Source organism: Camelus bactrianus, chromosome 17, assembly GCF_048773025.1.
Source record: "Camelus bactrianus isolate YW-2024 breed Bactrian camel chromosome 17, ASM4877302v1, whole genome shotgun sequence".
NCBI lineage: Eukaryota > Metazoa > Chordata > Mammalia > Artiodactyla > Camelidae > Camelus > Camelus bactrianus.
The window spans coordinates 7,741,014-7,764,496 of NC_133555.1; the positions used below are offsets into that span (position 1 = coordinate 7,741,014).

Consider the following 23,483-nt stretch of genomic DNA (forward strand, 5'->3'; position numbering starts at 1 on the left):
TTTTCTGTAGAACCATGACTGGCTAGTGAAAAAAGCCAAACATATTTGAAATGCCTCAAATGGTTTACTTTAAAACACCCGTGACTCAGGAGAGTCTTCACCGAAAGAACACGTAAGTTAGAAAATACTGTCCTTGAGTTGTAAAGCTGAGCATGAATTTGCCTTAAACTATAATCAAGATAAGGTTATGTTTTTAAAAACAAAACCTGGAAATGATGATGACGATAGAAATACACTGTCTCTCGGCTTCGGCATCGTCTTGTGTTCTCCGCAGCCTTGAGAGGAGGGCTCGTGGCGCTGCCCTTGGACTCACCTGCCCAGGCTGGGGTCAGCTCCCGGGCTTACCTGAGGGAGGTGTGGCCTAGACCGGTCCCAGGACACTGAGCTTCTCTGAGCCTTTGTGAAACAGGACAGTTGTCACCCTGCGGGTTGTTAATGGCACAAATGTATGAAGTATGCCAGTTTCTCCTCTGGTAACCTGAGGCATAAATGCAGTTTTAAATTACAAAGTTCTGTACAGATGACTGGCCTCAGTGCACGCTTTCTTTGCAAAGCATCTTAGTAACACGGCAGCAAGATGCTAATGGAGATGTGCAGGTCCTAGAAAGACAATTTCTGTGCTTTCCGGAGCACTGTCCAGTGCATTATAATGTTTATTTTTAAGCCATAATAGCTTTATGCGTACATAAATGCCTATGGTGTCTGCTAATTCCATTTATTTGAATAGCAATGTAGTTTGTGGCCTAGGAAAGAAAACTGCTTAGCTCAGAACAGTTGTGCAGTGAAACACTCACTAAAGAAATACACTTTTTATTTTTACATAGCTGGGATTTTCTCTTTTATAAAGTTATCTGTTTTTAAGGAACAACAGGAGTCAAAGGCATGGCCCCAGCTGGGTTTTCAGGAGTCAGCTGTGTCAGTAGTTCTCACAGCGAGGAGTCCTGAACAGTTGATGCTTACCGAGAGGCAGTGCTGTGGACGCTGGTTTTTGGAATGAATTGCTCATGTACCCTTGGTAGTTATGAAAGCCACGACGGTCCTTGGTGTTCCGTCAAAATCAAGCTCAGTTAACTTCAGTGAACTTAGTTGTTTTCTCCTTGATTTTCTCTGTGCCTTTTTTCTCACAAAAACTTCTCAAAGTGTGTTCTGTGGAACGCTTGTAACTCAGATGACACACAGGAGGTGAAGAATGAAAGACAAAAATGGGGAGGAAGTAGCGTCTCATGGATATTATAAGGCACGTTGAATTATGGGGAACACTGAATTAAACAGTATTAAATAGGGCTCTTTTCTCTACTCCATATTTAATTTCTCACTTTTAAATATTAAGGAATTCTAAAGTTTAGAAAAAAATACCATGTTTTCCTGAGCTCTTTTGAAAAAACGACCTATCTATAGATGTATACACACGTGTGTGTATGAGGGGTTCAGACAGCTACAGAAGGTGACTTGTATGTCGCAGCTCCCAAAATAACACGTTGACATAGTGGCATCTCTGCTCCACGAGCCCCTCCACCCGCCCAGAGGAGAGGAAGCACAGTGGCGCCGCCTCGGCGCCCGCCCTGACTTCCCGGCCCCGCGCCGGGCCTGCCGCGCTGTCGGTCTGCCTTCTTCCCGAGGCCGCTCCGTGACGCTGCTGTGTTGCTGCCCATAGCTTTGCGGTTTTGAGGTTGACTTACGCTAATTTGCTAATTGTAGTCAGTGTAGACTTCTCTTTTAGAAACATGGCAACATTTCTATGACTCTTTTCTTACTGCTGGACCCGACTTTCTGTTTCTGGTAACAAACAGCGCTGGAGTAAATGGCTTCGGAAAAACACCAGTCACGGAGTTCAGTGACAAAGCTGTAGACCAGGAGGGATGATCTATAATACACTTATATTTAACTGATAAAAGATTGCTTCCAGAATTTTTTTAATTCATACAAATTAATAGAAGACAACTGAATTTTTTAAAAAAAGATATAAAAAGGTAATCTGTAGATGAAGAAAAACAAATGAGAAATCCTCAAGCTCATCAGTACGAGAAATATAAATTAAAATAACAATAAGATAGTACTTCATGCCCTCACGCCCCTGCCCTTAAAGAAGAAAGTGTGTGCTGAAACCCCGTGCTGGGTAGGAATGTCAATTGGTAAAATCACATGGAAGAGACATTGGAAGTAGATGGAAAAGCTGAAGACATGCATACCGCTGACCGTTTGGTAATTGTAGTTTCAAGTGCCTGCAGTTGCAGTCACCCTCCAGCAGTTCCCTCAGGCTACCGCCTGCTCTTTGCTCCTGTTGTTGTTGCTCCAAGTCACTTGCTCCTGGGAGCCTTTCCTGACGCCCTGCAGACGAGTGGGTGTCCCCACTCCACTCGCTCTTGCCCTCTCTACTCTTCCCTTGTGATACTTGATACACCCAGGGTGCTTCCCCTGCTTCACACAGGTCTCCAGCATCAGCACGGTCAGTGTCACGAGGGTAGAGACCGTTTCTCCCAAGGGCCCCGGAAGTGTGTGGTGTGTATTCATCGCCCAGTCCTGACCACCTGCTGTCACAGTGGGTGTATTACTCAGTACGTGTGCCTGCGGCGGGGCCTCTGCTCTCTGAAGTCCTTGTCAGCTCTAGGAGCACCTTAGGAGAGAAACGGCACAAAAGTACACAGGAACTTCATGGATTTGCCACCTCTTTTTTTTTTTTTTTTTTTTTTTTGCTTTTTTTCCCCTCAGCGTCCCTGCAGTGCTACTGTGTGCACAGCTAACCATTGTTACAGCAATTCAGGTTTCACTTGTAACTTTAAACCACAGCATTTATTTTCCCATCAGAACAGCCCAGTTAGAATTGAGCAATCAATTTTCTATTCTGCCATGAAAGGAGTCAATGAACATGCTAGGGTTTCTTTAAAGAATCAAACTGGTACTTTAAGATGGAGAACATCAAGCAGAGGTTTACATAGTTCTAAAGTCTGCATTTGTATATCCAGAGGAAACTGTAATTTGAAAAGATACACGTACCCCAATGTTCATAGCAGCACTATTTACAATAGCTAAGACAAGGAAGTAACCTAAATGTCTATTGACAGATGACTGGATGAAGAAGTTGTGATTACACACACACACACACACACACACAATGGAATAATATTTAGCCATAAAAAAGAATGAAATAATGCCATCTGCAGCAACATGGTTGGACCTGGAGATTGTCATTCTAAGTGAAGTAAGCCAGAAAGAGAAAGAAAAATACCATGTTATCACTCATATGTGGAATCTTAAAAAATGACACAAATGAACTTATTTATAAAACAGAAACAGACTAAAGGCTGCCAAGGGGGCTAGAGAGGGGTTAGGCGAGGGCTGCTGTCCTCAGAAGGGTGGCAGCTGAGGTTCAGAGGAGGCCGTTGTCCCAGCAGAGACTGGAAGGAGATGAGAGAGAAGCTATGCAGATACCTGGACCGCAGAGTGAGCAGCAGGTGCAGAGCCCCGAGGCAAGGCTGGCATCTGAAAGTCTAGAGTGGCTGGTACACAGAGAGTCGGCAGAAAAGGCAGCGGGCGTGGAGACTTCCCACTCTGGCAGGAGGTGACGTCACTAACTTGTACATGGAGAAAGGATGGAAAATCCTGCCTGAGATGCTCAGGAGAGCTTTCAAAGTAGAGGGAATGTGGAATTGTGTCTTGAGCAGTGAACGGCAGACATTCTCTTGCCTGGGGACATGAGGACACGGGTGTTGAAGAACATTCCATCTGGAGCATACTCCGTTAGTAAAGCATATTCCATGAAAAAGTGGGGGATTTAGAGAGAGTAGCAAGAAGTTGAAAGGAGTTTGGTGAGTACAGGGCTCATGCAGAGAAGAAAGAATGATGGAGGGGATGGCAAGGGAGATTCATCTGATTGCCATGGGTATTTTATGTTACATAGAAGGTACTGGATATTAGAGTAAGAGAATTGTACCAGTGGGACAGAGGTAGAGGATGGTAATTGCAAGAAGGGAGATCAGCTTGGAGTTGATAGAGTGACTAGGATTGTGTCTGCAGTAAGTGGAATCCAAGACAGCACTACAGTGGGGCTCTCGACGTGGCCACCGTGGTCCTGGTCAAAACCATGCCCTCTGGGGCAGGAGACCATGGGCAATTGCCTTGTTGGTCATCGTCATGGGAAAGTATCCTTGAGGCCAGAACTGTGTTTGTTTTTGAATTTGGGAGGGGCTGGAGTGTGACTCAACAGTCAAGGTCCGTTACGTTTGGTTCAGTTGATTCTTGTTGGGGCTTCAGATCTTGGAGGACTAGTGGGCTCAAAGGAGAGAAAACCAGAGAAGACTCCTGGCCCAGGCAGAGGGAAGAGTTGAAGGAAATCTCAACTTTTCTTCCTTTCTTGGAATCCAACTCAGTTTAACCTGGTGGGCAAATGGCTGGGCTTGAGAACTGAAGGTCTGTGCAGGGATAAGATGGCTGGAGGATCCCATGGAGAGGTTTTGGAAGATGGAAGGATTGATATATAATAGGAATCAACCACAGCTTCACCCTCAGCTCACACTCAGCCCTGAACCTACCATGTCGGTCTCAACATGAGGACTCACATGGTCTTCTGTCGTTGTGTTGTCCGCCTGGCCCCAAACTGTGTCAGAACACTTATAGATTCTGACCTGTAGTTAACTACAAGGTAACAATTCCTTCCAGGCTTCTCATCGGAAAACAGCCCTGAGAATTGCATCCAGTCCTTCATTTTCTCCCTCCCTGGGTGTGTCTGTGTTACGTGATACGTGGCCTCCTGCCATGTTTTCTGAAGCATCCGTGTGTGGAATGCACTACTAGAAACCCAAGAAAGATTTTTTTCCTCATGTTAGAATGGAAGTGACTTTAAAAACTAAGTATGTCTAATGATCTGTTTTCAGAGTTTGGCTCTTAAGATATGGAAATCATCATGTCAGGCGTCAGAGGGAGAAGGTGGCAGTGGACGGGTGCTGTGTGTTGAGAGCAGGACGTGGGCCGTGCCTGCCGGGTCCTTGCCTGACCTGGTCTGAGTCGTGATTCTCTCAGCACACTTGACCTTGTCCGCTGAGCAGCCTGCTGACTGTAGATGCGAGCCCGCGGGGCACACCGGGCTGTGGAGGTTTGAAGTCCCTCAAACACAGAGTTATCGCCGAGACGCAGAGGTGTGTAGGAGTGAAAGCATGAAATGCCGTGATCTGGGCCAGAAGCATAGTCCATGCTGCTACCTTTCCTTTCTCTTCTAACTCAGCTTCCTTCTGCACGCGTGTGTGGGGCGGGACTAGGGGAAGTCTTAGGAATTGACTTATTCGTTAAGATACTGCTAAAGACTGAAAAAACACAGAAATGAAATAAAGAAGAAGCAGGGAAAGAATTTTGAGTCAGGCTGCAGAGGCCATACAGAGAGCGTTTCATAAAACCCATGTCAGACGTGTGCCCAGGAAAGAAAAGAGGCTGTGAAGGAGAGAGGCCCTCGGACTCTAGGTCGTCTATGTTCTGGAATCTTCTACCCCTAGATGTTTTTGAAGGTGGCTTTTTCTCCTACTACAGGTTTCCATTTAAATGGCACCTCTTGGAGAGGCCATCCTTGACCTCATCTATAAACCAGCACTTAGCAGTTCTCACTGGTGCTCCAGCCCACGGCATTTTTGTATCTTTCATCACCCATCACTATCATTGCCTAAGGCTTAACATTTATTTATGTCTCAGTTTATTTACTTGTCTCTCATCTAGCATTTAAACCCTATGCATTTTGTGTTAATCACCGTTGTATCCATAGACGGTACCTAACGTTAACCTAAGTAAATAGACAGCAAAAAGACAACCTACTGAATGGGAGAAAAATATTTGCAAGTGCTATGACCAATAAAGGGTTATTATGAAAAATACATCAACAGCTCATGCAACTCAATATCAAAAAAAAAATGAAACAACCTGATTAACAAATGAGCAAAAGCCTGGAATAGACATTTTTTCAAGGAAGGCATAGGGATGGCCACTAGGCACATGAAGAGATGCTCAGCATCGCTAATTAGTAGAGAAATGCACATCAAAAGCACAATGAGATACCACCGCACACCAGTCAGAATGGCTGTCATCAAAAAGTCTACAAATGACAAATGTTGTTAAGGATGTGCAGAGAAGGGAGCACTGTTGGTGGGAATATAAACTGATGCAGTCACCATGGAAAGCGGGATAGGGGCTCCCCCAAAAAACTGAGAATTACCATGTGATTCAGCAACTCTAGTCCCGAGTACATATCTGAAAAAAGCAAAAACACTAATTTGAAAAGATTCTTGTACCCCAATGTTTATAGCAGCATTATTTATAATAGACAAGATAGGGAAGCAACCTGAGTGTCCATCAACAGACGAGTGGACGAAGATGATGTGAGTGAATATATAGTATGGAATACTTCTCATCTCAGCCATTTAAAAAAGAATAAAATTTTGTCATTTGCAGCAACATGGATGGACTTAGGGGGTATTATGCTTAGTAAAGTAAGTCAGACAGAGAAAGGCAAATACTGTATGTTACCACTTATAGGTGGAATCTGAAAAAATAAAACAAGCTAGTGAAACAAAAAAGCAGCAGACTCACAGATATGGAGAACAAGCTAGTGGATAAAGTTTGGGAGAGGGAAGAGGGGAGGGGCAGGATAGGGCTAGAGGACTAAGAGGTCAGAACTACTATGTATCAAATAAACAAGCTGAAAGTATATGTTGTACATCACAGGGAATGTAGCCAATATTTTATAATAACTATAAGTGGAGTATAATCCTTAAAAATTGTGAATTACTGTGTTGTACAACTGAAACTTATGTGATATTGTAAGTCAGCCATACCTCAATTAAATAAAGAAGAAAAAAATACGTAGTGAAAGATCCTTGGTTTGGGATTAGTTGGAACTAATAACAAGGAGCCTACTCACGTCTCCTCATTTTTTTTTTTTTAATTGAAGTCTAGTCAGTTTACAATGTGTCAATTTCTGGTGTACAGCCTAATTTTTCAGTCATACGTATGCATAAATATATTCCTTTTCATGTTCTTTTTCATTATAGGTTACTATAAGATACTGAGTAGAGTTCCGTGTGCTTTACAGTAGAAACTTAATTGTTTATCTGTTTTACGTATAGTAGTTAGTATCTGCAAATCTTGAACTCCCAATTTATCCCTTCCCACCCCTTTCTCCCTCCTTGGTAACCGTAAGTTTGTTTTGTATGCCTGTGAGTCTGTTTCTGTATTCCTTAAAACTTCTCCCTTTGATTGATGCTTTCAGCTGGGATTTTTTCTCCTTCTTTCTGAGATAAGTGCCAGGTAGCGAGGAACCTGGTAGCCCCGCCCCAGTCTGTTCCCTGGAGCATGCAAGTCCTCTGATCTTCATAGCTGTTGGGCAGTTCCAGCCACCCAATCAGAGGAAACAGAAAAGTCGATTATTTATCACAGAGAATGGTCAAGAGTAATCACAAGTATTACTTGAGGGAAGAGAAAAAAGACTGTATTTGGATAAAAGATGGGTGGAAGAGACCCCTAAGCATTCCATGCCTGAGTAGAGACAAGGAGCTTCTACCAGAGAAGCTGAAGGAATGCACTGCAAACTGGTTACGGCTGGGATCTAACGTTAGCGAGCGTGGTTCTCTAACTCTGGCCTCCCATTACCAGTCACAGCCTTGTTCAACTATACTGACTCCATTTACTGGCTCCGAGACTTTCCATCTTCTCCTCTTTTCTTACACACATTGCCCATCTGTTACTTGGAGTAGGGTGGAATGAGATCGACATTGAAAATGAATTCTTTCAATGCCTATCTCAGTATTAGGTTCAAGGAGTTTAAGACCATTTAACAATCCCGGGGGATATCTATCCATGTCCTAATTTTAAATGGATGGTTTTCAGGCTTTCCTTCAGTATATTCTGTTTGCCCTGAGGCTGCCTGACGGACCTGTCCACGGCGCCTGTTCCTGCTGGCACTCGTGGTCAGACCACTTGTGATATAGCCTGACGGATTCTGACGGGAGACGGGAATCCCCATGACTAGAATTCAGCAGGGGCTTGTGGAAGTGAGCACGTAGCTGGACTAAAGCACTGGGTCTAGAGGGACGTGACTGAGCAGCTGAAGGGCTTCCTTCTATGAGGAGGGATAAAGAGACTGAAGCTAGGAGACCGGGCACTGAGTGGTAAGTGATGTTAGACGCTTACTGTGAACTTGGTGAGATGTGATAATGAGATAATGATACAGCTGGAGAATGCCTGCATTTTCTGATAAGCTGAAATATTTTGGAGTAAATATCATGGTATCTGTAAGTCAGCTTTAACATGGTTCAAGGCAAAATGCATAGAAGCAAGTATCGTCAAATATAAGCAGTTGTTAAATCTTGGTGGTAAATTATATAACTACTCCTTCTACTTTGCTGAATGTTTGGAAAGTTTCATATCCGGAGTAACATTTATGCTTCACAACTTTGCTGGGAGCTGACCCTATCTTTATCTCGTAACATCTGCCACCAAGAAGCAATACTCTTGAGGCGGTCATGTATCTCAGAGAAGAGATAAAAAGGAATTGCAGTAGCTTCTGTGACTGGGCATAGAACCCTGGCAATCCTAATTCAAGAGTAACAATACTGACTAGATTAAAAGGCAGAAGAATGGGAAAATTAAAGGATAACAAAAAATACAAGGATAATCACTAGTCAGCCGTATGACCTTGGGCAAGGTGCTTGATCTCTCTATACCTCAGTTTCCTCATCTGAAAAATGCACATCATAATATCACCAATCTCTAGGGTCATTAGGAAGATCAGAGGTATATAAGACACTCAGAACGGTGCTGAGTATAATTTTACTCCATCTATTTAGCTATGATTAGTCTCCTCTCTGGATGCGTTTAGAGAATCCCGCACATACACGTAACACTGACTCGTCGTGTGAGTGTGCGCTTTCCCCTTGGAAGAGCTCCTTCCAGAGCACAAGGTCAGGCTGCCTGTAAAATGAAACCAAATTAGTTGTTTGATTTTTGGACACTGTTAGGGCGCCAACAAGGTTTCTTGAGGAGGTTTAAGGAATTGTCAGTGCACCTAGAGCATGTCATCTGTTCACCGAAAACGGAATCTGTCAAGTCGTTGTCACCGTGTTTCCACTTTGATCTGGTTGCACTGTCATCATTAGCCAGCATTTCATCTCTGCAAAAGTGTGATATTGAAATCTTGTGCTTTGAGCGGTTGTACTGGTCCACGGGAGCCAAAGGGGGAAGCTGGGGCTTGGCAGTTTCTCTTACTGCAAAAATGACAGTTTCTTGCGGTGCAGACAGACTTGTACGCGTAATCAGTGGCTGCTGCTCTTGCTACATGCCATCCAGGTCATCTCCATGCAGTAGTGGAGCTGGTAATCATTGATCCTAGGAGCCCTGATTGTAACACCGTGAGGTTATCTGCAAACCCAATTGCTGGAGATTGTAAATGTACATTTATTTATATTTTGCTTTTATCCACGTTGATGCAATAAATTGGGTATCTACTAGTGAGCACCATACGAATGGCAGTTAGATTAACTGAAACAAATCATCCTCTATTTATTCCCTGCTCAATTTTGCACTGAGGAATTAAGCTGTGTCTGCAGTGATAAAGCAAAGTGAGGACTGGGTCAACTACCAAGCTGATTCCAATGGAAAGACTGAGGCCAGAGCTGTCCATGCATGTTTATGACATGTGGATGTACATGGACATTGGGTCCATGTTACTCACATTGGTTATCAAACAGACTGAGCAGATATCATTCAAAATCCCATGGTTTCCAGGAAACTTTTATAGGCACAACATCCCAGACAACCTAGTGTATCCCGAAGGGTAATCTCACTTACACAATTTGTTGAAAAACTGTGTAGAGTGAGTCCTTGTGGAAACAATCAACATGGCTGAGTTGATGGGACACTGAAATTTATTTTCTCTTGACACTTCTTTCCAGGAAGTTAGGAAACATGAGTCCTGGATGGGGCACCAACGAGTCCAAATACTTGCACTCTGAATGTAGTAGTTTTGTTGGACACTTAAAATACCCTAGAAACTCTACTAAGCACTTAGTATTCATAAACCCTTTAATCCTTCCAGAAAGCCCTACAAGGCAGGTACCACTACCATCCCTGCTTTACCAGAGGACATCAGAGGCTTAGGGAGACTAAGGAACACCAGTGTCATATCAGATACAACCACGTTTTTTGAACTTGGGTTCTGATAGATCAAGAAAGAGAATCGGGGGCCATAGATCTTTCTCATTCAGCACACGTTTCCCAAGTGTCTACTCTGCACCAGGCAGGGCTGGACAGTACGTTCCACGGAGTCAGGGCAGCATCTCTGCAGCTCACTGCTCTGATCTTTCCCGCCTGTCACCCCCCTTGATTTCTTTCCTGAAATTCCACCCCCCAGTTCCCATGAACGTTCAGCTTATTGTGGGAGGCAGTGAATCCTGTGACGTCTCAGTGACTGAACTGGCAGCCTGGATACTTAGGCTCCGAGGGATGGGAAGCACTCTCACAGGCAGCGACAGACCCTGACAGCAGAGCCTGGCAGGAGATGTTCTGTTGTTCAGCCTCCTCTTCCTCTTCCCCCCAGGGAGCCAGTGCGGGACGGATGGGTTGAAAGAGAAACGTTGTGTTTGGTTAGACTTAAAGCGGAGATGTGAGAGAGGCAATGTGATCACAGGTTACTCTTAAACTATTTAAACTCAGAGAAAAGGCTGTGGTTGAGGGGGAAAAAAGGGTTGACCAGCCTTGGCCTCCTTCCCCAAAAGAGGAAAGGGAGCTGCGGCCTCACCTGGGCGGTGATGCCACTTGATGACGGGAGCGGTGCCCCGAGGGTGTGGTTTACGGGGCCCTTGTGTCAGACTTCCGGGATCTGAAGCCGTGGCCCTGTGCAAGGTCTCTGAGCCTCAGTTCCCTTGTCTATTAAGTTCTTTACAAAATCAGGATGCTGATACTAGTGATGGTGGGAGGATCACGTGATGTTTTTAACACAGTGCTGGACACTTAGGAAGGGACTGTTATCATCACCATCACCTTCGTTGCTCGGTCATCATCATCATCATTGAAAGCTACACAAGATGGTCATATCTAGACTCAGCGAGTGTCCCCCATTTCATAGGATAAACTCCTTTCACAGGATGTCCTTTAAACAGGAAGTTGATGTGAGTCTTGGAACTGCCAGTTTTGCTCTTATGCACTGGAGAGGTTTAAACTCTGAACTCGATCTGCATTGCAAGCCCTCAGGCCCCTGGGGGCGGGGGGGGGGCACCTTCCAAGTCTGTGTTACAGTGTGTACGGAGACTGTGTTTTTGCAGAGAACAATGTTAGAAGGTAGATTTTCCTATCACTTCAGAAAATGAGTGAGTTTCTTGATGATAGTTTGGCTAAAGAAATATTTTAATTTCTGGGAAAGTACCATTATTTTTGGTGACAGCAACACAGAAGGTTCTTAAAACCTAGGTTGTTGTATTGCTAAGGAGAACAGTCTTTTTCTTTTTTTTTTCTGACAAATACTTCCAAACAGTTACTGTTCTCTGAGATAGTTACTGTTCCCTGGGAGATGTCACCTCAAACCATCATAAGTCACAACATTCCTGCCATTACGAATACCTGTCTCATGGGAGCAAAACAGCAACTGTCAGTAAATATCGACCAAACCCCTAACATGAGCCATCTTCCGTTCCGGGTTCCAGGGCTGTGACGGGCGCCCAAACACACAGGGCACCACCTGGCCCTCAGAGAACTTCCAGCCTGGTAGAGAACCTGGCTACTTGGGCCCATGCTAAGGTTGTCACCCAAGACTCTGCTGGCCTAAGGCAATCACTTGCCATTAGTCAGCCCTCCACGACCTCTGTCCAGAATGCTGTTTCCTAGCACAGATGTAGGCGGCAGTCCGTCAACCAGGAAGTCCAGACCGTTGGTTTGGCCCCTGGTCCTTGTTCAAGTACCCCCCCATACCCCCCCAGGGCTTTTCTGTGGGCGACCTCTGGCCTTTTCCGTTTCCATTTCCATTTGCAGCTCCACTCTCGGTGCGCTGTTGGTGTACTGCCATCTCAAGTTCCAGCTTCCTGGTGTCCAAGTTAACCGTTCTCTCTCTTTGTTGACTACCTTCCATCAGTGCCTTGTTCTCAGGTACGAGGCCTCTCGGAAGCTTAGGATGACTTTTTCCTACACTTTTCAGTGTTGGCTTGTTTCAAGGACTTCTCTTTTATTACTTCCCACACACTTATGATAACCAGTCAGTGAGATACTAAGGTTCTTCTGTCAATTGTGAAAAAAGCACAGAGGGGACCAGTATGGGATGAAGTTGAGCAAGACTCATGAGCTGTTAGAAAGTGGAAAGTGAGGGGATAATTTGGAATGGCTGATTAAATATAGTTTGCTTACTAATGGTAATGGTTAATATTTATAGAGTGCTTGCTGTGCCCAGACCTGGCACCAAGTGTTACAGACGGATCATCACATCAGTGGTCTGAGAAGGTGCTTTCATTCTCCCCATTTTGCAGAAGGGGAGAGAGAGGCACAGAGAGGTTAAGTGTGGCTCCCGAGACCACAGGGCTAACCGAGCCAGGCCATCTGACTCCAGAGCCCACGTCTGAACCACCGTGAACCTTTTCATGTAATAGGAGACTTCGCTCTTGCTCATCTGTTTCATCTTAGCAAGTGGAAATATTGTAAATCAGGAGAGTGGAGAAAATGAGCGAGCAGGTCTAACGACATGTAAGGTCCCTCCTGCTGGTACGCTGTTGCATCCACCTGATGCCTCAGTGAGTGAGAGCCGAGAAGATGGATGTAGCAGTGGGCTTTAAATAGCGGAGAGCGGCGTTCTATTCATCATATCATGGGTAGAACCTGCTGCTCTGAATACCCTTCTCCTTCCTCCCTGCCTCTGAAAAGCTCATACCTGGAAATAGAATCTCATTTCTGTCCAGCACCGAGGCCTCCCCCTTCCTGGGGCTGATGAGCCATTGTACGTGGAGGCTAGAGTTTGCCAACAGATGTCCATGAACAAGGAGGCATCAATTTTCCACGGGACGAGAATTTGATTTATGTTGAGCCCTTGTATTTGAATCCAGGTTTCCACTTAGCTTGTTACAATTTCTGTATTTGCACAATATGGTCATTGCTTCTCCAAAGACCGATTCAGACGGGTGATGGATTGACACATCTATGGTTGGAAAATCCTTTGGCTGAATGGCCACCTGTCTGGGGGAGACTAAATGCACCAGTTTTTCTAGACCTTCTACAGCCGTCTGGAATTTTCCAGTCAACCTGGTTCTACCTTTTCAATCTGTAGTCACCAAGAGGCGACTTTACCTCTGTCTACTGCCAACGATGTTAGTCTGATTTCAATTTTTTTTTTAAGATCAAAGTTTTGGAAGTATTTTCTATATATTTTTTTTTAATGATTTCAAAATTGGCTCACCTGTAATTCATCCATTTTTAGATGGGAAAGAAGAACCAGTCACCAGTCAGCATTTTGAAAAGAAGGATGGAAAAGAACAGTCGATTTTCAAGAAACTAAGACAAGACAGAAAGATACTCAGTATTCTAGCCTTCCACACTTGGGGTCTTCCTACAATGGCACCACCCGCCAGAACAATGGCCGAGGCCCTTTCAAACTCCCACCTGAGCAGAAAAAGATTAAAGAATGCTCAGCACGCTTCACCAGGTACACAGAGTGAAGTGATACGTTCTTGAAAATAAGAATTTCAGCCATAAGGAATGAAACAAAGAGAGGTTAGCAGGTAACCCCGAGTCACCCAGAAAATTCAGTAAACCCTGAGTACCCGATTCCCTCTGCTTACTACTTAATCAGAGTGTTCCTGGAATTAGTCTGAAGGAATCCACTTACTTCTCAACTGGCTGTTTTGATGTCCTGTAAATACAGCCCAAATTCAAATTTCTGTAACAGAGCTGACCATAAAAATAACATCATTCAACCCACGGGATTAGGATGTCCAAATGAATTGTTTTATGTATTCAAGTTGGACTTGGGCTGTTTATTTCATTCCATTTCAGTGTCCTCGCTGGCACTCTGTGAGCAAACTCGGGCAATCACTGCTCTATCCATGCCTTATATTCCCTTTTTCATAAACGCTTGCAAATGCTTTCCACTTCTTAATATGTGCCCCAGGCTTTGAGATGTTGACATGTAAAGAACTAAATATTGGTATCACTTTGGCTGGAAATGGTATTGGATAATGGTCAATTTAGAGACCCTAATTCATATTCTGAGAAGTATTATTTTCTCTGTAGGCAGAAGAAATGGAAATGAGGGCAATAAATGTTTGCCAGCCCTCGGGTAGTCATGGAATGAGCATGGGGGGTTGCTGGCCCAAGGAGGAGGCATTTTAGAACAGGTCGTAAAAAGGAGACAGCTTGTGCGCCATGAGTGGGCTACAGATGGGTGTGGGTATGGGTATGGTTACCCTGTGTGTTTCTGAATGAGGAAGCCAGCCCCCACAGCACGCTGCAAAGCTCTCCATTGGCCAGAGCTCTAGACTTTTGAACTAGACCTTGGGTTGTTTTTGTTTTTTTTTTTTTCCAGATCCTCCAGCACACAGCACACAGGATGGGTTTCTTGGAAGGGGAGACCTGGTGGTCCGTGGGAGGATATGAGTCAGGAATCAGAGGGGGAGGAGTGACACTGCAGAGGGGACCTGGCCTAGAGGAGGGCACTGAGTTGCTGCAATTTCTCTGTAGGAGGAGGTAGAAACGAGCAAAGGACACACACACACATACAATGTAGTGGGAGGTGAAGAAGGAACAGGAGAGAAGCAAATGATTTAAGCACTACAAGAGGGCTGAATTTGGATCTAGAAGCTAGACCTTTCTCTCTGTATATGCAGCGTGTGTACGAGGGAAGCGGTAATAAATGAGAGTCTCAAACCAGACTGGGAGTCAGTCCCAGCTCTGCCACTTACTGCGTGACCTTGGGCAGGCTGGTTAACCCCTCCATGCGTTACTGTTCGCTGTGAATTCCCATGGAACCTATTCACTGAGTGGTTCTGAGGATTAGATAAACTGGCACTTAGTAATCATTTAATAAGCATGTGCTATTATTATGTAAGTTCCTGATAAACATTCCATCTCCTCTGTTGCTTTTCTTTCTGTCAGAGACACAGCTGGAGACATGGTATGGAAATGAATTATTTTAATTACAAGATAAGGGCTGCCCATTTAATCGGAATGGTGTGATGAATTCCTTTGTAAACTCATTTTGGAGCCATAAGGGACTCTGAAGTTCAGGTTTGCTTAATGAGGGGCTACAAAGGGACCGCATCCTTGCGTTCTGGGCTGTTCTTCATTTGTATTCCCATCCTTTGGTGTGTGTGGTGTTTCACTTTGCAAGTTAAGCCACAGCGTGCTGTTGGCTGCTCTGCTTTGGGCAGCTAAGAGCATCTCTAGAGCAGCCTTCCTGCAGAAGCAGGTGCTCTGAGGACCACATGTTGTTACAGCAGCTTGGCTGTTTATTCACATTCAACAGGACATACTGAAATGTTGGGTTTGACCTCTGTACGTATCCCTAGGCCCCTCTCCATCCCATCTCAATGCAGTTGACCTCCCAAGGAAGATGGGTACCATTTCTAGACACTGCACAGACCCACAGACCCAAGCGGTAGAGCCGCCAGAGGTTATTAGAAACACCATGCTCTGGGAGTGTGGCAGTGTTGATTTTCCTTTTCCCGCCAGCCCAGAGGTGGGAGCCCAGAGCCATCTTCCTTTCCTTGTGGCTTCTCTTCCACTTCTTCCACGTGATCCAAAGGCACTGGACCAGGGACTGCTGCCTGGGGTGAATGGCAGAGCTAGTTCTGCCACGGGTCTTAGGAGAAACACCTCACTGTCTCATGCTTTCCTCGCTTCCAGCTTTGATGAAAGGAATATTCCTTGCGCTTTGACCCCAGTTTTCACTAAGGTTTGGTGATAAAGACCCAGTTATGAGTAAGTAATCCATTTCCCTGCTATTGCAGGAAGCTCTAGGAACATATTTCCCTTAGGGACCCTGTGGGGAGTACAGATGGTCATGTCACCTCCATTTTTCTCACTAACCACCATCCCTTTTTCATCCAGAGATAAAGAAAATATTCTTGCCCTGAAAGGTTTTACTGTCTGTCAGTGATCTGTAACCATTCTTACTTCATCATGGCCAACTAGGTCGTTATTCCTACAGAGGAAACAGCGTTTTCTGGCTGCAGTCCCTTCAGCGAATAGCATGCACTACCATCTCCGAGTACAAGGGGTATCGACGTTGAGAACGTGGTGGATTGGGCTCCGAGAACATTCAGATGCCTCCGTGGACATGGATCCTGAGCACATTTAATGCGCTGTCATCACTCGCTGGATATGGGCACTGAACTTCAGTAACTCACAGAACGGCTCTGCTGGGCACTCTTACACCTGAGCAACTGTTCCTGCCGCAGAACGCACTTGGGTCACAAGTAGCAGTTACAGCCAGAGCCATTTATTTATACTCAGAGTTACTCAGACACTCCCCAAAGGAATCTTTCAAAGGAAGAGGATGCAGTGTTTTTCTAATTCCCTTAGGTAGAGAGTGGTCGTTCTATGACCCCGCCCCACCCCGCCCCTAAACACACCGACCTTTTCTTTTAGCTCACAAGGAGCTTTTTTTTTTAAAGAAACAAACTTCTTGTAAACATGTTTTAAATTTGAAAACTCTTTTCCCCTCAAAGTAACTATAAATCAGTAAGAAAAACACAGAATGGGAACTGCAGGATTGACCACAAAACAAACAAAAAGCAGACTCAGCACTTAAAGCCACAGTAACTGATGAATAGTCTGAGTTGGGGTCGGTGATAAGGCGATGCCTCGGCTACCTTGGGGGGTTTAAATACTGAGTGCGCATGGACTCCTGATCCAGTCCTTGGGAAACTCAGAATACTACAGGGGTGATGTGTGACATCCATTTGCTCACCATAAATCAGTTTTCGCAACAACAACAACAAAAAAAAGTGATTTTCCCAATGAGATGGAGCAAGGAACCAGCATGTTGGAAATCACACTATCTTTGATTTTGGGGCGACGTGTGTTTGCTAGGAGTGTTCATGTAAACTTCTGCAACAGTGAGAGCATCAGGTTAATGTGTCCAGTCTCTACAGAACGGATATGAAACACCTTGACCCTTGAATAACCAGATCAAGCGTGGATCAGATATTGGTGGTGAGGGTTGCAGACTTCTCTGCTGGGCCATTCAATGAGAATCCTCTCAATTAGCTAATTATTTTTAAATTGAAGTATAGTTGATTTACAGTGTTGTGCTAGTTTCTGGCGTACAGACAGTGATTCAGTTATACATATATACTTTTTCATTATAGGTTATTGCAAGATATTGAATGTAGCTCCCTGTGCTATACAGTAGGACCTTATTGTTTACCTGCTTTATGTATAGTAGTTTGTATCTGCTAATCCCAAACTCCTAATTTATCCATCCCCCCCCTACTTTCTTCTTTGGTAACCGTAAATTTTTTTTTTTCTGTGTCTGTCAGTCTCTGTTTTGTAAATAAGTTCATTTGTATCATTTTTTAAGGTTACATACAGTGATATATAGTATTTGTCTTTCTCTGACTTCACTTCACTTAGTATGATAATCTCTAGGTCCATCAATGTTGCTGCAAATGGCGTTATTTCATTCTTTTTTATGGCTGAGTGGTATTCCATTGTGTGTGTGTTTACACACACACACCCACACACATCTTTAATCCAATCATCTGTCAGTGGACATACAGGTTGCCTCCATGGTTTCGCTATTATTAATAGTGCTGCTATGAACATTGGGGTGCATGATTAGAGTTTGTGAGAATCCTTTAAAACACAGAAGCAAAAGGTGAGAGAAATGGGCGATTTCCCTCTGAAATGGAAAGGCTTGTTTGCGGTCCTGGAAGAGCCATGGATGCCACGTTTTTGGCAAGGACAAGCCTGGCTTCAGCCGCTGCTTTGGCTGAGAAGAGAAGCCACCAGCTGGGGGGCTGGGCATCTGCCATTGGCTTGGAAGCAAGATTGATTTAGCATTTTCCACCTGCACGTCTTTATAGGTGGGAACAGAGCCACACTCTAGCTGAGAAGCTCTTTTGCAACATCACCTCCGCTGGACGATGTCAGCTGTGGATGGTGGTGGTGTCTCTTTGGACTTAGGAACAAATGGACTTAGTTATAGCCTTTCAGGATCCAGCCAGCTCTTCTGTAGAGGAGTTTGCACATGGAGAGAATGACATGTTGGTGGCCTTTGGCTGGTACAACCAGGCTGCCAAGTAAATGGACACACGGGTCAGCATGAGGCAGACTAGGGGGGAGACTGCTGCCGAAGAGCACCTTTCAGACTAACGTGCCTGCAAATCACCCGGAGATCTTGTTAGACTGTCGATTCTGACTCAGTTCTCCTGGGGTGGAGCCTGTTTATGCGTTTCTAACAAGCCCCAGGGGATGCTTGCTCACAGATCAAATATCGACCACAGCAAAGTGTCAGGCACATTTCTAGAAATTTACATCCCTGTCAAGTTGTGTTTATCACTCCTGACCTTGCTGCACACACAGCTAAAAGGAGGACTGGCCCTTTACACGAGACGATGCCATTCATAAAAGTTGGTGTAACAGAAAGAGCCCCAGGTTGGGTTTCTGTCTTTGGGTTGAGACACTGACATGGTTGCCTCTCTTCTCTCTTCTTTGCTACATGTGTTTAAAGAGAACTGCACAAACATCCTCTCCCTAAGTCTCACGTGTCTAATAAAGCACTCAGAGTATGTTCGAGCTTTCTGGATGGCACCGATCGCTAGCTTGTTTTGTTTTACATCTGGCTTCTCTAGCTGGATGACCTTGGCGGTATGTGCTCATTGAAGTGGGATTCAGAAACACAGAAACGCCTGCTTAGCTGAGATTGGTTTCACCTGGCTTCCAACTCTACATCACAGGACTGACAACAGAGCCTCCCTCTGCTTAGTTCTGGGGGGAAAAAAAAGAGATGTTGTGCATGGTTTTCAGAAATGCCCTTCTTTTTGTCCAGATCAGCTTTTTGACCAAGTTCACTTCCCAGGTACCAGGCAATGGGGGGGGGGGGGGGGGGATGGCTCAGGGGAACGCAAATCACTACCAAGGAAGCAGCGTCGCTGGCCTGTGGAACCCACACAGCCCAGTGACAGACTCCATCCTGATAGTTGCCTTTCATTACTGGTTTTAGTAATCATGATGCCCTTCTCATACATTATCCTCAGAACTTTATTTGGCACTAATGCCCAAACTGTGCTCTGCCCCAGGTGTGATTTTTCCTATGTGACATGAGAAAACTACAGTTCAGATGAGGTAACTTTTTCAAGGCCACGGTAGAGATGAGACATTGAGCAGGAATCACATCTGTAACTGCTCCAGGGCTCTAAACGTGTCACAGCTCCTTGGGGCTCCACAGGGGACACATTATGGGTTGAATTGTGTCCCCTACAAAAAGATGTATTACGTCCTAACTCCCAGTACCTGCAAAGGTGACCTTATTGGAAATAGGGTCTTTGTAAGAGAAGGACAAAAAGAAAGGACGGGGGAGAAAGAGGGAGGGAGGGAGGGGCAGAGAAGAGACGGGGAGAGAGGGAGACAGTGATGTCTTAACAAAATAGACCCTGCTGCTGCGATCGGCCCAGGGAGTCACAGTGTATCTGATAAATGGTATCCACTCTAGACATTCTAGAAGTACTATCTCCTGTAACACACACACACACAGAGACACACACGCGCACACACACACAAAGAGACCTTCTATTGTTTTCATTTCATAGATGTGAAAATGGAGGCCTAGAGAGGTTAACTTGCCCAAAGCCACCAGGTAACAGACAGTGGGGCCCAGAGTCCCATCTGTCTGATGCCCCCGTCTCCTGTCCCTGCGTGGTGGGCAGTGAGGTTTGTCTGCTTGGGGAGGCTGAGGATCTCCAAGAGAAGCTCTAAGTTGGAGGCACAGGAGCTGGGGTTGCTGTGTGGTCTCCTGGGACTCGGTCACATGTCAGCAGGACTGAAATGCTCATCTTAAGAAGGTCACTAACTGCTGAAGGCTTGAACTCATCTCCTGCGCCTGTTTGGTTATTGAGTCATCCAGGAGCTCAAGTAGATACAGAGAGAGCAGGATGTACGGGGGCTGATTTTGTTGTCACTGTTGTCATAACATATTACAGATCTTAGAATGACTTGCCAGTTTATGCTTTAGACAGGAAATTCAATGGAGTTGACCTTTGAAAAGCAATGAGATCTCACAGTCACCTGTGAGGGTGAGGCATCAAGACAGCCCAGGAGGGCAGCTGTGACCCCACGGCAGTGGTCTGTCCAGTGATTCAGCAGAATGTCTCCTGAATGCCTTTTGTGTCTTTGGGGCATCTTGTCTTCGAGAAATCTTACTCTGAATGGAGGATCAGAGGTAGTTCAGGCCATCACACCCTTGGCGATACCCTTAGAATAGAAACTGGCTTGTTCCGTACTCTGCTTCTACCTAAATCTCTGCCCTCATTCCCTTCCACTCTCCTGCTCCCTCGTTACACTAGCCTTCCTGCCGTTCTGGGGCCAAACTCGCACCTACCACAGGGCCTTTGCATTTGCTATATGTTCACTGTACACTTGCTGCCTTGAATGCCTTCCCAGAGATCTTTGCATGGTTTGTACCTTCTCATCATTCAGCCTCATCTCAAATGTCATCTCTTCAGGGACATCTTATCTAAAATAGCAACCCCCGACCCACACTATCTCCATAGGCTCCCCTAATGATTTGCTGCAACCATATCCTTTATATGGCTCTCATCTCTACTGAAACATAAGCTCCGCATGGATAAGGATTTATTGCAGATGCCGGTGTGTCTGATACTTAGGAGACACTCACCAAAGATGTCCTGTGTGAGAAGGTGAAGTCGGGCAACCACAAAAAACTGTGAGAAAGCCAGATAGAGGGCTGTGAGGATGCACAGGAGGGGCGTTCCAGTCTTAGACCAGGGGAATGCTTGGAAAAGATGGGAGCCTGAGCCACGTGAAGGAGGGAGCCCAGCATCTTCTGGTGTGTGCTGCGTATCCAGCAGGACTGACACCCCTCCTTTCCTCTGCTCTGTCATTACTTAGGTATGTGCTGTCTGGCCCGGAACAGTCAGTTATGGCTCAAGTTTATCCTCGGGGTCTGGAGCTCTGGTTGGCTTCCAGAATCACTGTTTGTGGCACCATCTGGCAAGCACCTAGGAACATGAGTGGCATGGCAAAACAAGGCACCCTGGAATTACCTATAATGAAAATGACTGGCAATCCCCAGCGATTACTGTGTTTGTGAGTGACAGGGTTGCATTTTGTGCAAAACCTTTTCCTACAGCAAAGTGAATCCTGTGAGGTTTTCAAGTTTGAGAGTTTTTTTTTTTTTTTTTTAATGAAAATAGCTTCACATCTTTGGCATCATGCCTTCTTTTGCCCAGATAATGATACTGATTATGGTTTTTAAAATGTATTTTATGAGGAGATAACATGGAACCTTTTTTTTAAAAATGTAAACCCAAGTTAGAATGAATGCAGTATTAGGATTCTTACACTGCAGTAGAGTGGGCCAGCATTTAGATTCCAGAGGTCCCGTCCCCGAGGGCCTGTCTGAATTCTTAGAACGCTCACAGGTCACAGAGGAAAAAGGAGCTTGGGTCAGGCACAAGGGAGTGGCTCACGTGCGTCCCAAGACTGGATACGGGGAGTGAAAGGGGGATTCAGGACAGTTGACGGTCCGCCTGAACTGATACATTTACTGCCCTCTGTGGATGCCAGCTCCCTGTTAGGGAGAAAAGGGGTTCAGGAATCACAGGGAGAACCCCCCAAACAAAGGGTCTACAAACGATTGTAAGGGGTTGGAGAAACACTGAGCTGCTTACTAAGTTTTCGAACTTGTTTGGAGTCGTAACTCAAACCAGTTCTACCTGGAAAGGCAAAACAGATACCAGGTGATGGAGAAGTTGGTTGAAACAGAGGAGAGGATCCCAGGTCGCCGCCTCCACCCCCCTACTCTCTGCACCTCTTCCCGATGACCTCATGCCGCTTTCAGAACATGGTTTGCAAACTGGACACACACACAATTTTAAAATTAGATGTAATTTATATATTTATATATAATATTTATATCAATATTTACATTTATATTTATTTATAATTATAATAGATAATATTTATGTAAAATATATTTACATATAAGTATATAGTATTTGTATTATATTTATATAATGTGTTTATAATTTATGTATTATGAATTTGTCATTTATAATTATCTATCTATATAATACATTTATATAAATACAATATTTATACTATTTTACATATGTATATGTATTGTATTTATAGATAATTGATACTTATATTATATATAATATTGATAAATAAATCATGTGTAATTCTTTTTCTCTGAGAAAGAAAACTCAGCCTAGCTCAGACCTGACCCAGGCTGGCCCACGCCTTGCCCCAGCTCCACCCTTGGGTCTGTCCCAGCTTGCTAAGGGGCTGGGGGATGTTGTCCAACCGCAGGATGTCAGGTGACGTGCTATCAGAAGTGAACAGTCTCCAGCCTCCACTACTGACCTCAGACTCTCCATCCATGCCTGCCTCTCTTCCAGGCAAACTCCTTTGCTCCTATGAATGATAGTTTGGGCTCGCCCTCCATACCTTCTCAACTTCCTGCTCCTGTATCCACAAACATAAGTGGGCCATGCTGTTTCCCTTCCCTCTGTCCTATCCAACAGACCGCTCCCTGCTACCCATCAACTCCTAGTCAGTCTTTGAGACTCAAATCCAGTGTCACCTCTCCCAGAAGCCTTCCCTGGTTTCCCCAGACAGAATTAGGTCTTTTCTTCTCTCTGCCCGTGTAGTACTTTGTGCTTTCCGGACAGTCAGCCGTTCTACTAACTGTTGGATTTTTAAGCATCTTTGCTTACTCTCCATACTATTACTTGTTCAGTGCTTTCTGCATATCAACCTTCAAATTCTTCACTTAAAAAAAAATAACTAGGCCTTACTTTAGATTATAATGTACATAGAAGCATGTTCTTAACAGTTAAAAAAAGACACAAGTGGAAATCACTGAAACGAAAACTAGATGTACGGTTAGGAACTGAAGGTAAAATCAATCATTCAATCAATCAGTCAGAGATCTGGTGAGGCAAGCATAACGACAGGGGAATCTTACGTCCTTTGAAATCCTGTAATTCTGTGAAATTAACCAAGAAGAGTGGTTCGTGAGAGTCCCAAATTCATAAACACCCCAAACTTCCATTTTCTGAATTGGAAATTCAGTAAAAAGCTTGCTGCCTAACAGAGTGTGGAAAATAAGGCCAATCGAAACCTGTACCATGATAGGTCCTATGTGTGGTGCTATCAGGGCTGAACTCTGCAAACAACAAAGTTAAGGGGCGAGAGGACCAAACCAGGAGCCTACAGCACAAGAGCCCACAGTCAGAAGCCACTTACAATGGTCCTGTTTTAGACAGAGAGCCTGTAAGGGACAGAGAAGA

The 23,483-nt window shown here is 44.8% G+C and overlaps 1 protein-coding gene and 1 long non-coding RNA gene across 2 annotated transcripts in view; one reads left to right on the forward strand and one right to left on the reverse strand.

Moving 5' to 3' along the window:
- The window catches only part of LOC141573762 (uncharacterized), a 527,901-nt gene that overhangs the window by 403,238 nt on the left and 101,180 nt on the right, over positions 1-23,483 (forward strand). The window lies entirely within an intron of this gene.
- The window catches only part of GRM7 (glutamate metabotropic receptor 7), a 769,912-nt gene that overhangs the window by 2,901 nt on the left and 743,528 nt on the right, over positions 1-23,483 (reverse strand). The gene's annotated exons all lie outside the window — the stretch shown is intronic.